Raw genomic sequence first — 12608 nt, 5'->3', positions numbered from 1 at the left:
GTGCTCATTTAGGCAGCACATACAGTAAAATTGGAAGGATGCAGTGAAGATTACTAGGGCCCCTGCTCAAGGATGACATGCAAATTCATAAGATGTTCCATATTCTTGGTAAAGAGATAGAAACATCCAGCTTTAGTACAATAGATATTCACATCTGAGGCAGCAGAAGTCCCATGTTCAATCGCGGGCACCCCACAAACCAGCTCTGTGCTCTGGAAGAAAAAAAGAAAGAATAAAGAACATTCTAGTTATAAAATAAGCAAGTCATAACAAGGTAATGTATATCATAATGACTATAGTTAATACTTAATTATATCTTTTAAAATTACTGAGAGTAAATTCTTAAACATTTATTTTATTTTTGAGGTGACCTTGGTTTGTAAAACTATCACTGTTTTAGAATTACATTATTTATGACTTTAGGAAATAGCATTGGAATGCATGCTACATACCGACTTTCATGCTTTAGACTTGAAGGTTCCAGGTTCAATTTCCATATAATCCCAAGCTCTCTTATAAAAATAAATAAATAGATAAATAAATAAATATTTTTTTAAGTTGAAAAGATTTAGACCTGCCAATGCCCATGTCCAGCAGAGAAGCAATTACAGAAGCCAGACCTTCCATCTTCTGTACCCTATAATGACCCTGAGTCCATGATCCCAGAGGGATAAAAAACAGAAATGCTCCCAATGGAGGGGATAGGATACAGAACTCTGGTGGTAGGAATTATGTGGCATTTTACCGCTCTTTTGCTATAGTCTTGTCAATCATTATTAAATAAATAAAAATAAATTAAAAATGTTGAAAAAGGATATAATTCTTCAAATTGGTAAGCAGAACAAAATAAGTAACCTTTATTAGTGTGCTGATGTTATTCAATTATGATTACTCACTTTATTATGTGTAGGCTTTGCTCCTTTAAGCAGTTCAGGTAATGTATGTAATAAGACATACATTGCTTTATCTTGAGCCAAGATGTTAACACAGTGGCTATACTTCCTAGACCCCCTGTTCAATTAAATGGAATTATCCAAAGTCTGTGCTCTATTCAAGGCTATGCTTGCCTAAGATCATCCCACTCTGAAGGTCAAGCCTGACCTTCCTTTTGCTGGAATTCCAAGTAAATCAATGGTTTAATGGCTGCATCTCCTATCAGAACACCAAGCATTTCCCAGATAAGAGATGTAATTCAAGGCTTGTTCAGCAATAGAAGAAAATATTAACAATACCAAGGGTATTAGTCAAAGACATTAATCTGATCCTAAAGTAACAGTTTCACTGTAATTTACATAGGAATAGAGTGAGTGTATGTATGAAAAGAATGGGAAGTTTTTTTTCATGGTGTAGGTGTAGTTTTATTGTTTCTTGAAATTTCACAAGAGAACAAGTCAGCAAGTTCGTAAGAAGACAGCAAATTCTTCACAAATCAACGGGGCTCTCGAACCCACAAAAAGACAAGAAGCAAGTGTAAGAATATAAACTGGTAAAGATGAAATTCCACCACAATGTATTCTTTCCAAGCTCTAGAGCAAACTTAACACACATTACTACTAATTACACTTTGTCATGTCTGACTTTGAGCTTGCTGTAAGTTCACACTCTGAAAGGAAGTCTGCTGCATGCCTGGCTTTCTTAATAAAACCACAGCTGAACATTTCCAGTGCCAAAAGAAACTCAGCAAAGCTAAATAAACTACAGGAAAATGCAGGTTAGTAAGCTTTTGTTTTATGCTTCTGAGTAATGAGAAAGTCATCAAACTGACACTTAGAAATGATTTTTTAAAATCATTGATAACTTCATCTTAGTTTCAACACCATACGAGTAAAGCAGGTATGTTACAGTTTTCTAATTTAACTTCATCATGATGGTCAGTACTTAGGATCAAAAGGTACTTAGGATCAAAAACATTTCAAAATACTATTGTGAGGCTATATGTTATAGTATCCTATTGTTGAAAGTCTGGGGAGAGTTGACTAAACATTCCTGAGTTGGGATAGTGGGGGGTGGGAGGGAGAACTCGAGTAAACAGCACAAGAAGCTGCTTTGAGTCACTTGATAGCGGTCTAGACAAGTCACTATGACGACACATTAAAATGTTGGAAAGGGAAGGTTATGTTTCTCATGTTCTCATTCCATTAGGGGCCACAAATCATTAATGCTTTGTCCTCTTCTGTTTTAGTTCAGTGTTTGAGACTAGGACAACAAAGACTAATTCAGTATGCAGCAAAAGGAGATGGAGTGTTGTTGTGGTGATCCTCACATACTGGAACGAGACCAGCAGTTGCAAGACTCTATAAAAATTAAGGCAGCTAAAAAAAAAAAAAAATCAAGGCAGCTCCAAGGATTTGATATTTTTCTTCTCAAAGGTGGCATTCTTTCTTTTCATGACACCACATTTCCTGCCATATTGCTACCATTTTTTTTCTTTCTGTCATCATCTCCTTTTGCTTCATCAAGGCATCGCATTTTCTAAGTACAATCCACCAGGGCCTCTCAGGCTCTAGTCCTACCCCCAAGCCCAATACTTCCTCACTATTTAAACATAATTATTATGATGTTTGAGTTCATTTTCCTATGAGAGAAAAATACTATAGGTTCACTTTGCTCTTTATAAACGGAATTACAGGCCCTATGAAACTGAGAACTTTCTGTATTTGGTATGATGCCCACTCCTACCCCAATAATCTGTGAACTAGATAGTGTGGTACAAAACATAGTACATAGTACATAGCTTGGGTACTACTCCTTCTAGCAGTGACTCTGTCAAAGTAGATCCTGTTCAAAGCGATTATGCAAGGCAAGCTCTGCAAACAAGTCAGAAGCACCTCTAGATTTGAGTTAGGATGTGGTTCTGGGATGTTGGGCATTATGTCCTGCTCCATTGTTGATACTATGGTCTATTTACATAATCATTGTTTTGCCTGATACCTACCCTGCCTGCAGGGTATTGATTTATCCCATTGGCTAGAACAGCTGCTATGGAAGCTATGTTCCAGCTCTTTTCTTTTCTCCACCCCCTCTCCTAGCCATTTCCTTTTCTCACTTGCCACTTACAGTTTAAGAGATATATAAAAAGTGATGTCTCTGATCAATAAAGGCATTGCATTGCGTTCCCACTCAGCCACGAGTTCCTGGTCTTTTCTCTCTCCAGAGACGCTAGACCGGCACTGGGACATGCTCTCAATGGAGGTCCCTGGAGCCTAGAAGATGTTCCCAAGTAAACAGAAAGCTGTTCAGAAACTCCCGTCTGAATTTTATATTTCTCTATACAATCCATGACAGATGAACAAATACGCTTCTTTGCTAAAGGTACACTGGGTCACAGTTGATATGGAGCTGATGTCTATCAACAGCCTAGTGTCAGTTTCCTCAAGAGAATTTTGCCAGCATGATATCAGCTAACTTTACTCAAAGTTACTAGTCTCTTCCAATGGCTACTTGTCACAAGCATCAAATTCCTATGGTTTACTTCAATTTATGACAAAATCATAATAAATACTTAAAACAAAACATCCCCTCCAAAACTGAATTTATTTTATGTTCATTAGATCCTTAATATTTCTGTCCACAAGCCAACCTGTCTTTATGTAAATTTATTTCCTTTGACCAATTTTTTTTTTTTTGGTCTAACCTCTTTTCCTTTACTCTTCAGGCACTCCTGATCATTACTTCATGGCAACAATTCTTTAATTAAAAGGGGGGTGCAAAACAGTGCACTCATGTTATCATGTATGAGGACCAATGTTCGAGTCCCTGGTCACAAGAGAGTACCTACAATGGGAATTTTCATGAGCAGTGGAGTGGTGCTACAGTGTCCCTCATTCTATCTTCGTTTCTTTCTCTCTGTGTCTCTATCTTTTTATTAAAAACAATCTTTGGGAGCAGGAGGGTCATGTAGGCACTAAGTCTCAATGATAATTTTGGCAACAAAAAGTAAATGCCTCTAGTACTGCACAGTCATGTCAGCTTTTTCTCCTCAAAATAATAGTCAGAGGTACCCTTAAATACCCATGAAAAAGATGACTCTGATTTACACTGAGTAATAGAATCTTTTTATTTCCCCCACGGATTCTAAGCATTACGGGTAGCTTTATGTGTGAGCTCTTTAGGACTCTGGTATGATTCATAGATTATTGAGATGACTTGTTGATCCTCAAAAGGTCCTTCTGCATATTCTCTAGATTAGTGTTTTTTCTATCTCTTAGGAAGGTTTCAAAATTATGGGCATTAGACCATTACATACTCAGAACAATTAAGTCAGAACCTCTAGGTTTGAGGTTCAAACCAGAGGTCTCAGTGGTTCCAAAGTTCAGCTCTAGTTGAGAATCCTTCCTTAGTTCTGTGTTTTATAAATTTTTTTTTTTATAAACTTTTCTATGCATTAGAATCATTAGGCACATTCAAAAAATACTGATGTGTATATCCCATTCTCAGAGAAGTTGATTTAATTAGTCTGGGCTTTGGCCTGGCTACTGAGATTGTAAAGGCTCCCCAGTTGATGAAATATGCAGCCCAGATTGAGAACCAGAACCTTAATGAATATCTGAAAGTTTAGCTTTAGGCTCTCCACTTTTTACCAGGATCTCTGTCTCTCTCTGTCTCTTTTTCTCTCTGTCTCTCTCTCTCTCTTCCTCTGATACACACACACTTGGGAGAAAAACAATCATCCTTTTCTTAGTTACTTATACGTTCATGTGAACATGTTCAAGAAATAAACTGAGTACAGAATATCCAATTAAATACGAATTTCAGATAAAGAATAAACACTTTTTAGTATAAGAATATTCTATGCTTTATATGGGAATACTCTTTGATTATCTGAAAAAAATTTTTTTTCTTACTAGAAGCACTGCTCAGCTCTGGTTTACAATGGTGCTGGGGATTAAACCTGGGAACTTAGATCCTCAGGCATAAACGTTTTTTTGCATAATTTTTATAACCATTTACTATCCTCCTGTCCTGATATTCAAATTTAACTTCACATCTAATATGTCTACTTTCTTTTTTCTTTTTTTTTTTTTTTAATTTTTTATTTAAGAAAGGATTAGTGAACAAAGGCATAAGGTAGGAGGGGTACAACTCCACACAATTCCCACCACCCAATCCCCATAACCCACCCTCTCCCATGATAGCCTTCCCATTCTCTAGCCCTCTGGGAGCATGGACCCAGGGTCGTTGAGGGTTGCAGAAGGTAGAGGGTCTGGCTTCTGTAATTGCTTCCCCGCTGAACATGGGCGTTGACTGGTCGGTCCATACTCCCAGTCTGCCTCTCTCTTTCCCTAGTAAGGTGTGTCTCTGGGGAATCTGAGCTCCTTTCTAAGTTAGTTCAGTGCTATGTGGGAAACTTTCTGAGAGCAGTTGGTGGGAGTGGACCATGCAAAAGGAGATCTTGAGAGGGGAATAGTTGTAGGAATACCATGAACCCAAGAACAGTTATGCCAAACACAAAATTATTTGATTTATCAAACTCTTACACATACCATTCTACCATGTCTCTGCAAAAATTAACAGATTATACCCTTTTTCAGAGCTCAGAAGGCAGCAAGGGTGGTATATATAGTATTCCTAAAACTTCATCCTGAAAAGGAAACATCTCTAGTTATGACTTTCACTTCTGCTCAGATAAGAACAAGAGAGAAGTGCTATCTTTGAAATATCCACTAGTATTACTTCTTCAATTTAGAATGAAAAGTTCCTAAAAATTTTCAAGTGTAGCATTTATAGTAAGTTAAGTCTCATAATAATTATATATCAATCACTTTGATTAAATCTCAATATGAAATTTATTTATACTCAAATTTTTCAAAATGTTTGACTTTGACTGATTGTACCTGCTCCCCGTCAGACAAATTCCTACAGATTTATTAAGATTGTTATACCTAAATAAATATAACTGGGTTTTCTAAAACTAAATTTTCTCCAAACCTGTTGTACCTCTGTAGATATTCTAACGTGATCTTCTACGCTAATTCACTTATCAGTTTTTTCGAGAATATTTATAATTTCTCTGCTTTTTTTTTTTTTACATCAGTAGATATCCAGAAAATTTGCATTTGACTAGTTACCAAATTCTCCATACAGAAGGTACTCACATCTGGTTATATAGCATATAGATGCTCCTAGGAGTCACTGAATTCACACCAGGAAATCCTGCCTTAGTTTCCTAGATACCTCATCTATTAGATAACCAAGATCTAACAAAACAAGTTTGCTTATGAATAACTTTGCCTTTCCCAATTAAAATGAGATTTAGATAGTTAAATCTGAACAAGCTTGAAGTCACTATAGGGAAAAGGGGGTAGCGTGGAGGGGGAGAAGAGATGGATGTTCTTCTGACTCAAACAAATTATATAGAATACCTTGATACATACTAATTTCCTTTTTAGTCTTTCTTTCCACTTCTTCAACCCACCTTTTCTCACTGTTCATCCATTAACTGAAGTTTTTTTTTTTTTTTTTTTTTTTGATAGAAAGAAATTTAGAGGGGAAGACAGAGAGGAAGATAGAAAGAATAGAAAGATAGCCCCCGGGGCTGGGTGATGGCGCACTTGGTTGAGTGCACATGTTACAATGTATAAGGACCTAGGTTCAAACTTCCAGACCCCAACTTATAGGGGGGAATGTTGTTGAGGTGGTCTGGTGTCGGGCTGCACCGCGGAGAAGAGAGCGGACATCCAGAGCAAAGGGGTACACAGATCTTTATTATAGGATGGGGGGGGAGGTTTGGTTCAGACCACGTGGAGCCAGCCAGCAATGGCCGACCATGGGGGGGAGAGCAGGGAGCAAGACCTCAGAGAGGGAGAGCCGAGAGCCCAGAGAGAGCGAGGGGAGGGGTGAGGGGGCTTTTTATTGGGCGACAACCAGGGGTGACGTGTAGGGCCAGGATTGGTTGAAAGGGGGCACTCTAGGATTTAGCGAGGCATAGAAAAACCTGGGGGCGGAGCCAGGATTGGTTGAAAGGGGGCACTCTAGGATTTAGCGGGGCATAGAAAAACCTGGGGGCGGAGACTGCATCAGAATAAGTCCTCAGCAACAGGGGAAAAATTCATGAGTGGTAAAGTAGGTCTGCAGTTGACTCTTGTCTCTCTTCCTCTCTATCTTCCCTTTCCCTCTTGATTTCTGGCTGTCTCCATCCAATAAATAAATAAATATAATAAAAAATGTTTAAAAAAGAAAGAAAGACACCTGCACACCTGCTTTACTGCTTGTGAGGAGACGCCCCTGAGGGTGGAGAGCCCAGGGCTCAAACCAAGATCCTTAAGCCCATCCTTGCGCTTTGCGCCATGTGTGCTTAACCCACTGTGGTACCTTGCGTCCCCCCTAAGATTTTTTTTCCCAACATTTCATTGTCTCATCCCCTAACTCCTTGGAGTGACAATTTCCTTTGAGGTCATTCAATCTGGAATTTGACAGCTGTCTGAGATATAGGGGCCCCTCTCTATCCAGTGTTTTAAAATGGAAAGAATATTGCCTTCCTAAGATAACTTTGAAAGGAGCACCAGAAAAATAGTTTGCTTTTTGTTTTTTATTTTTCAGCAAAAGTAAGAGAGTGGTCTGAGTTTTTTGGCAGGGTAAAGAAAAAAAATTTTTTTACATTACAGTCTTTTTTTTTTTTTTTTTTTTTTTTACACTGGGCCTGTCAAATTTCCCACCAACATTGCTGTTCCAAGGTGAACAACTACATGGTGAGAAGCTTCTGGATTGTAGTGAGAGCGCCAGGTGAAGTTTATGTCAAGTCTGTCAATATCCCCCAAACCAACTTCTTGCAGGATCTCTTCCCATCCTCCTCTCAGCATAAAAGTTGAATGACTGGAATTCAGAAGAGCTGAGCTAACTACAAGAAAGGGCACATTTGATCAAGTAAGAACTTGTCAATCATTTTAAGGCCTGTTGGATAAGCTCATCGAGTTCCCAATTTCTCAGTATAAAATTCCTGGTGGTTTCATTGATCGAGATAAGCACAGCTGTAATCTCCCATGATCTAGAATTTATTCACAGATCACAGCTGCATAATTTCAGGTAACATGCTTCTCTTGTTTGGATTTGTTTAACATTGTTAAATATATAGTCAGACCATCTGCACAGTATTTTTTTTAAATTGGAAATTACAACCATAACTTCCTTTTTATATATCAATAAACTAAACAGCAAAATTTCAAAGGGATCCTTCTGCACCAAGCACTGAAGCAGAATGTCTGTCCCACGCCACACCACTGCCTAATTGCACACTAATTGGACAAACGTGATTAAATATTTCAAGATCTTTACTAATTGCCTCTATTTTAGCTTTAAAATTTGCTTGCCACCAACAAATTTAATGACACTGGTGTCTAGTCATCAGCAAAAAGCCCAAGAGTTGCTCTTTAAAATGTACCTAGTCAGAGTATTTACTGATTGTGCATTGTTTCCAATGTAGCTTAATTAGAAATCCAATCAGTTCGCTAAGTCTAATTATACTTGATTTGTAGATTCAGACTATGATACATAATGAAGCCAAGCAGCTAACAGTAAACGTGCCTGAAATGTAACAATAAGTGAAATATTTCTTAGTGTATGTCTTGTCACTTTACAAAATCAAAAAATATACACAATCTTTTCATGATGGAGAGATTTGGAAGGTTGAGCTTTTCGAAGTTTTCATGAGATGGTTTTTAATTCTATTGGAAATACCTGCTATGCAAAAAAGTTTTTGTCCAAAAGCATTTATGTATTTCCATATTAAAGATTATAAAGACAAATAAAAATAAAGACAGATAAAAAAAATTACTCACATGGATTGACTTACCAATGCCTCTGTCCAGCAGAGAAGCAATTACAGAAGCTAGACCTTCCACCTTCTGCACCCCATAGTGATCCTGGGTCCATGCTTCCAGAGGGATAAAGAATAAGAAAGCTTCTAATGGAGGGGATGGGATGCAGAACTCTGGTGGTGGGAATTGTGTGGAATTGTACCCCTCTTACCCTACAGTTTTGTCAATCATTATTAAATCAATTTAAAAAATGACCCCCTTCACTTTAACTCAGAACTTTTATGGCATTATTTCACAGAAACTGCCTTGATGAATGTGATGTAAAGATGGACATAATCCACTAATTCTTATTAAAATTTAATTTCCAGAAATTTTATTTTACTACTTTGAAAAATATCCTATTCAGTGACTAAAAGTCACATTCTCCTTTTTCAGTCTGAAGAGTTAAAGGGCCATGTTAAACACACACAGTACTAAGTGCAAGAACCTGTGATAGAATCCGGGTTCAAGCTCCTCCACCCCACCTATAGGGGAGGTGCTTTACAAGCTGCAAAGTAGGTCTGCAGGTATCTATCTTTTTCTCTCCTCTCCCTCTCTATCTCTCCTCTCCCCCTCTCAATTTCTCTCTGTCTTGTCAACTCAGAAAAAAAAAAAAAAGAAAAGAAAAAACGGCCACCAGGAGCTGTAGATTCATAATACAGGCACTAAGCCCCAGCAATAATCCTGGAGGATATATATATATATATATATATGAGAGAACACCACTTCACCTTATGTAGTGCTTGTTTTCTTTCTAATTTAGTTTTTATTTTATTGACAGAATGATTTCAGGAATGTTGTCACAAGAGTTCATTTCTACATTTTCCAAGATAAGTGTCAGTTTTTCTTATCCTCCACCAAACTTTCAGTAGCTTCCTATCATCATATATTCAAGCACTAGGGCTATAGTTTTGTATGTGTACAGCATTTTACTATAGTAAATATTTCAAAATGTATTATTACCTATGTCTGATACTATGCATCCTATTATTGGTCTATGAACACAGATGAAGTAAATTAGAGTAAACAATCTGCATTTTTATTGAATTTTTAAAAAGAATTTATTTATTCATGAGAAAAATAGGAGGAGAGAAACAACCAGACATCACTCTTGTATATGTGCTAATGGGGATTGAACTCAGGACTTCATGGTTGAGAATCCAATGCTGTATCCACTGCGCCACCTCCCGGACCACATTTGTATTGAATTTGTATAAACTGAAGTTACAATTACCATTGCTTCAGTTATTCAACTATGTGCAGAAGTTAAGTCTATTTAGAAGGCTTTACTTTTCTTATTTTAATGAGAGACAGTGAGAGAGAATAGCACAGAGCAATCAGAGCTCAGCCTTGGTTTCTGGTGCTGTGGGAGACTGAACCTCGAAATTTTGGAGTCTTGGGCATAAAAGTCTTTTTACATAACTATTAGGCTATCTTTTCCATCCTATTGGGAGGTTTTTAAATACCCATCACTCTATATTCCAGAATTAAAGCATTTCCTTTCTGAATGCATGATAGAGACAAATATCACAATCATAAAAATCACCTTGTGCTCAGAATTGTCCATCTCATCTTGTGATTATTGTCAGATAATAGAGGGAGAGTTTTGGAACTATAAGGATGCTTGTATAATACTGGCTCAAAACAAACCTCAAGAGTCATAGTCATTTAACTGTTTTTAAAGAATTATTTTCACAGGGCCTGGGCAGTAGTGCACCAGGTTAAGCACACATACTATGGCAAGGACCAGCATGAAAATTGTGGTTCAGTCCCCAGCTTCCCACCTGCAGGAGGGTCACTTCACAAGCGGTGAAGCAGGTCTGCAAGTGTCTTTCTTTCTCCTTTTCTATCTCCCCCCACCCCTCTCAATTTCTCTCTGTCCAATCCAATTAAAAAATGGGAAAAGTAGCTGCCATGAGCAGTGGATTTGTAGTACAAGCAGCAAAATCCAGCGATAACCCTGGAAGTTAAAAAAAAAGGAAAGAAGGAAGGATTATTTTCATTACACAATGGGAGAAACTAATAGGGGAGAAGGGAGGATGAGCAAAAAAGAAATGTGATTTCTAAACTTTTGAAAATAATATTATAAAGATAATGGAGGATGATTCAAATCTACCTAGAACTTTAAGTTAATTATTGTTGAACATTCAACAACAGACATTTAGATTAGCAGAGTTCTCCTTCCTTCAGTGTAAGAGCTATCTTTTTAAAAAAATATTTATTTATTCCCTTTTGTTGCCCTTGTTGTTTTATTGTCATAGTTATTATTGATGTCGTTGTTGTTGGATAGGACAGAGAGAAATGGAGAGAGGAGGGAAAACAGAGAGGGGGAGAGAAAGATAGACATATGCAGACCTGCTTCCCTGCTTGTGAAATGACTCCCCTGCAGGTGGGGAGCCCGGGGCTCACACTGGGATCCTTACGCTGGTCCTTGCTATTTTCATCACCTGCGCTTAACCCACTGAACTACTGCCTGACTCCCAAGACCTATCTTTTTTATAGCAACATAGCTGCAAAAAAAACTTTGAAGTACTTTTGGTCAACAGATTCTGAAGAAATTCAAAATATGTGCAGCTTTAGTATTTGTATTAATAAATTGATTATTTTGTATTAATAAATTGATTATATTTACTCTGGTGTTGCTTTTGAAAATTTTTATAATGAAACCATTCTACTGTGTGTTTGTTATGAAGTTGGTATATGTATACATATATACACACATATATATATGTATACATATATACATATGTATATATATGTATACATATAGGCTTTTCATATGTGCATACATAGAAATATGCACACATTTAAGAAGCAATGACAAATACCTTATTTTTTTCTAAGCCATCTCATAACATGTACTGAGCTTGGAGGGTATTCTTATGCTTTCAGTTATTTGCCTTTTGACAAAGTTCTGAATCATCATTATCTCTAGCAGAGCTCTACTTTTTGCTTTATAAACTTTATTTTTTACTTTTTTTTTGTTGTTGTTGTTAACCAAATACTGTTGAGCTCTGTTTTATGATGGTGTGGAAGCTTGAACCTGGGACCTTGGAGCCTCAGGCATAAGAGTCTCTTTGCATAACTATTATGCTATCATCCCCACCCTATTTTTATTTATTTTTTTTACTTACCATTTTTCTTTTCATTTTTACTCTGGTGTCCAGCTTCATTGTTTCATTTCTCAAAATTCAAGCAAAATGCTAGTCATAGACTTGTTCTTCTCCAATCAGATGTCTTCATATTGACCTTTTGATTAGCAGAGAAAGACCTCATTAGCCTTGTTGGAATGTAGAATTATGGAAAGTCTCTATATTTACCTTTACAAGGTAGAATGGCTTTTGGGAAATTACTCCCCAGCTTTTCAAACACAGTGAGACATAGATGATACAATGAGACAGGCATCCTCGTATTTCTCTAGGCAGAAGCAGTTTATTTCCTATCCTCATTAAATGATTGTTGTGGGACAAAGAAGATGTAAGTACAAATCCTGAATTTGGCTCTGGCTACTCAACAACGGGAGTTAATAACCCTATCATCCTTTTCAAATAATTTGGTTTCCATAATGTATTTGACATTTATGGACAAGACTGCTTTTCTTTTTCTTTTCTTAATATATAGTTAAACAAATAAATGCATATAGAAACATATCTTCACAACTGTCTTGAGAAATCAAGAAGTAAAAGAACTGCCCACTTTAGTCTCTTCATTTTTAAAAAGCTAGAGAATTTTTAAAGGAGTGTTTTTTTCCTTTTTTCTCCCTCACAGCTTAGTTTTATCTTTCCCTCTTATTAATAAGGCCTGGCCCCTCGTTAA

General features: G+C 37.1%; 1 non-coding gene across 1 annotated transcript; it reads left to right on the top strand.

Moving 5' to 3' along the window:
- On the top strand, positions 1–107 carry LOC132538432 (U6 spliceosomal RNA). The gene has a single exon (XR_009549799.1). It is a non-coding gene; the product is annotated as a U6 spliceosomal RNA (small nuclear RNA).
- Positions 108–12608: the final 12501 nt, after the last annotated feature.

Source organism: Erinaceus europaeus, chromosome 4 (genome assembly GCF_950295315.1).
Source record: "Erinaceus europaeus chromosome 4, mEriEur2.1, whole genome shotgun sequence".
Lineage (NCBI taxonomy): Eukaryota > Metazoa > Chordata > Mammalia > Eulipotyphla > Erinaceidae > Erinaceus > Erinaceus europaeus.
Note: the sequence above shows the minus strand (reverse complement) of the source record. Positions and strands in the feature narration are given on the sequence as shown.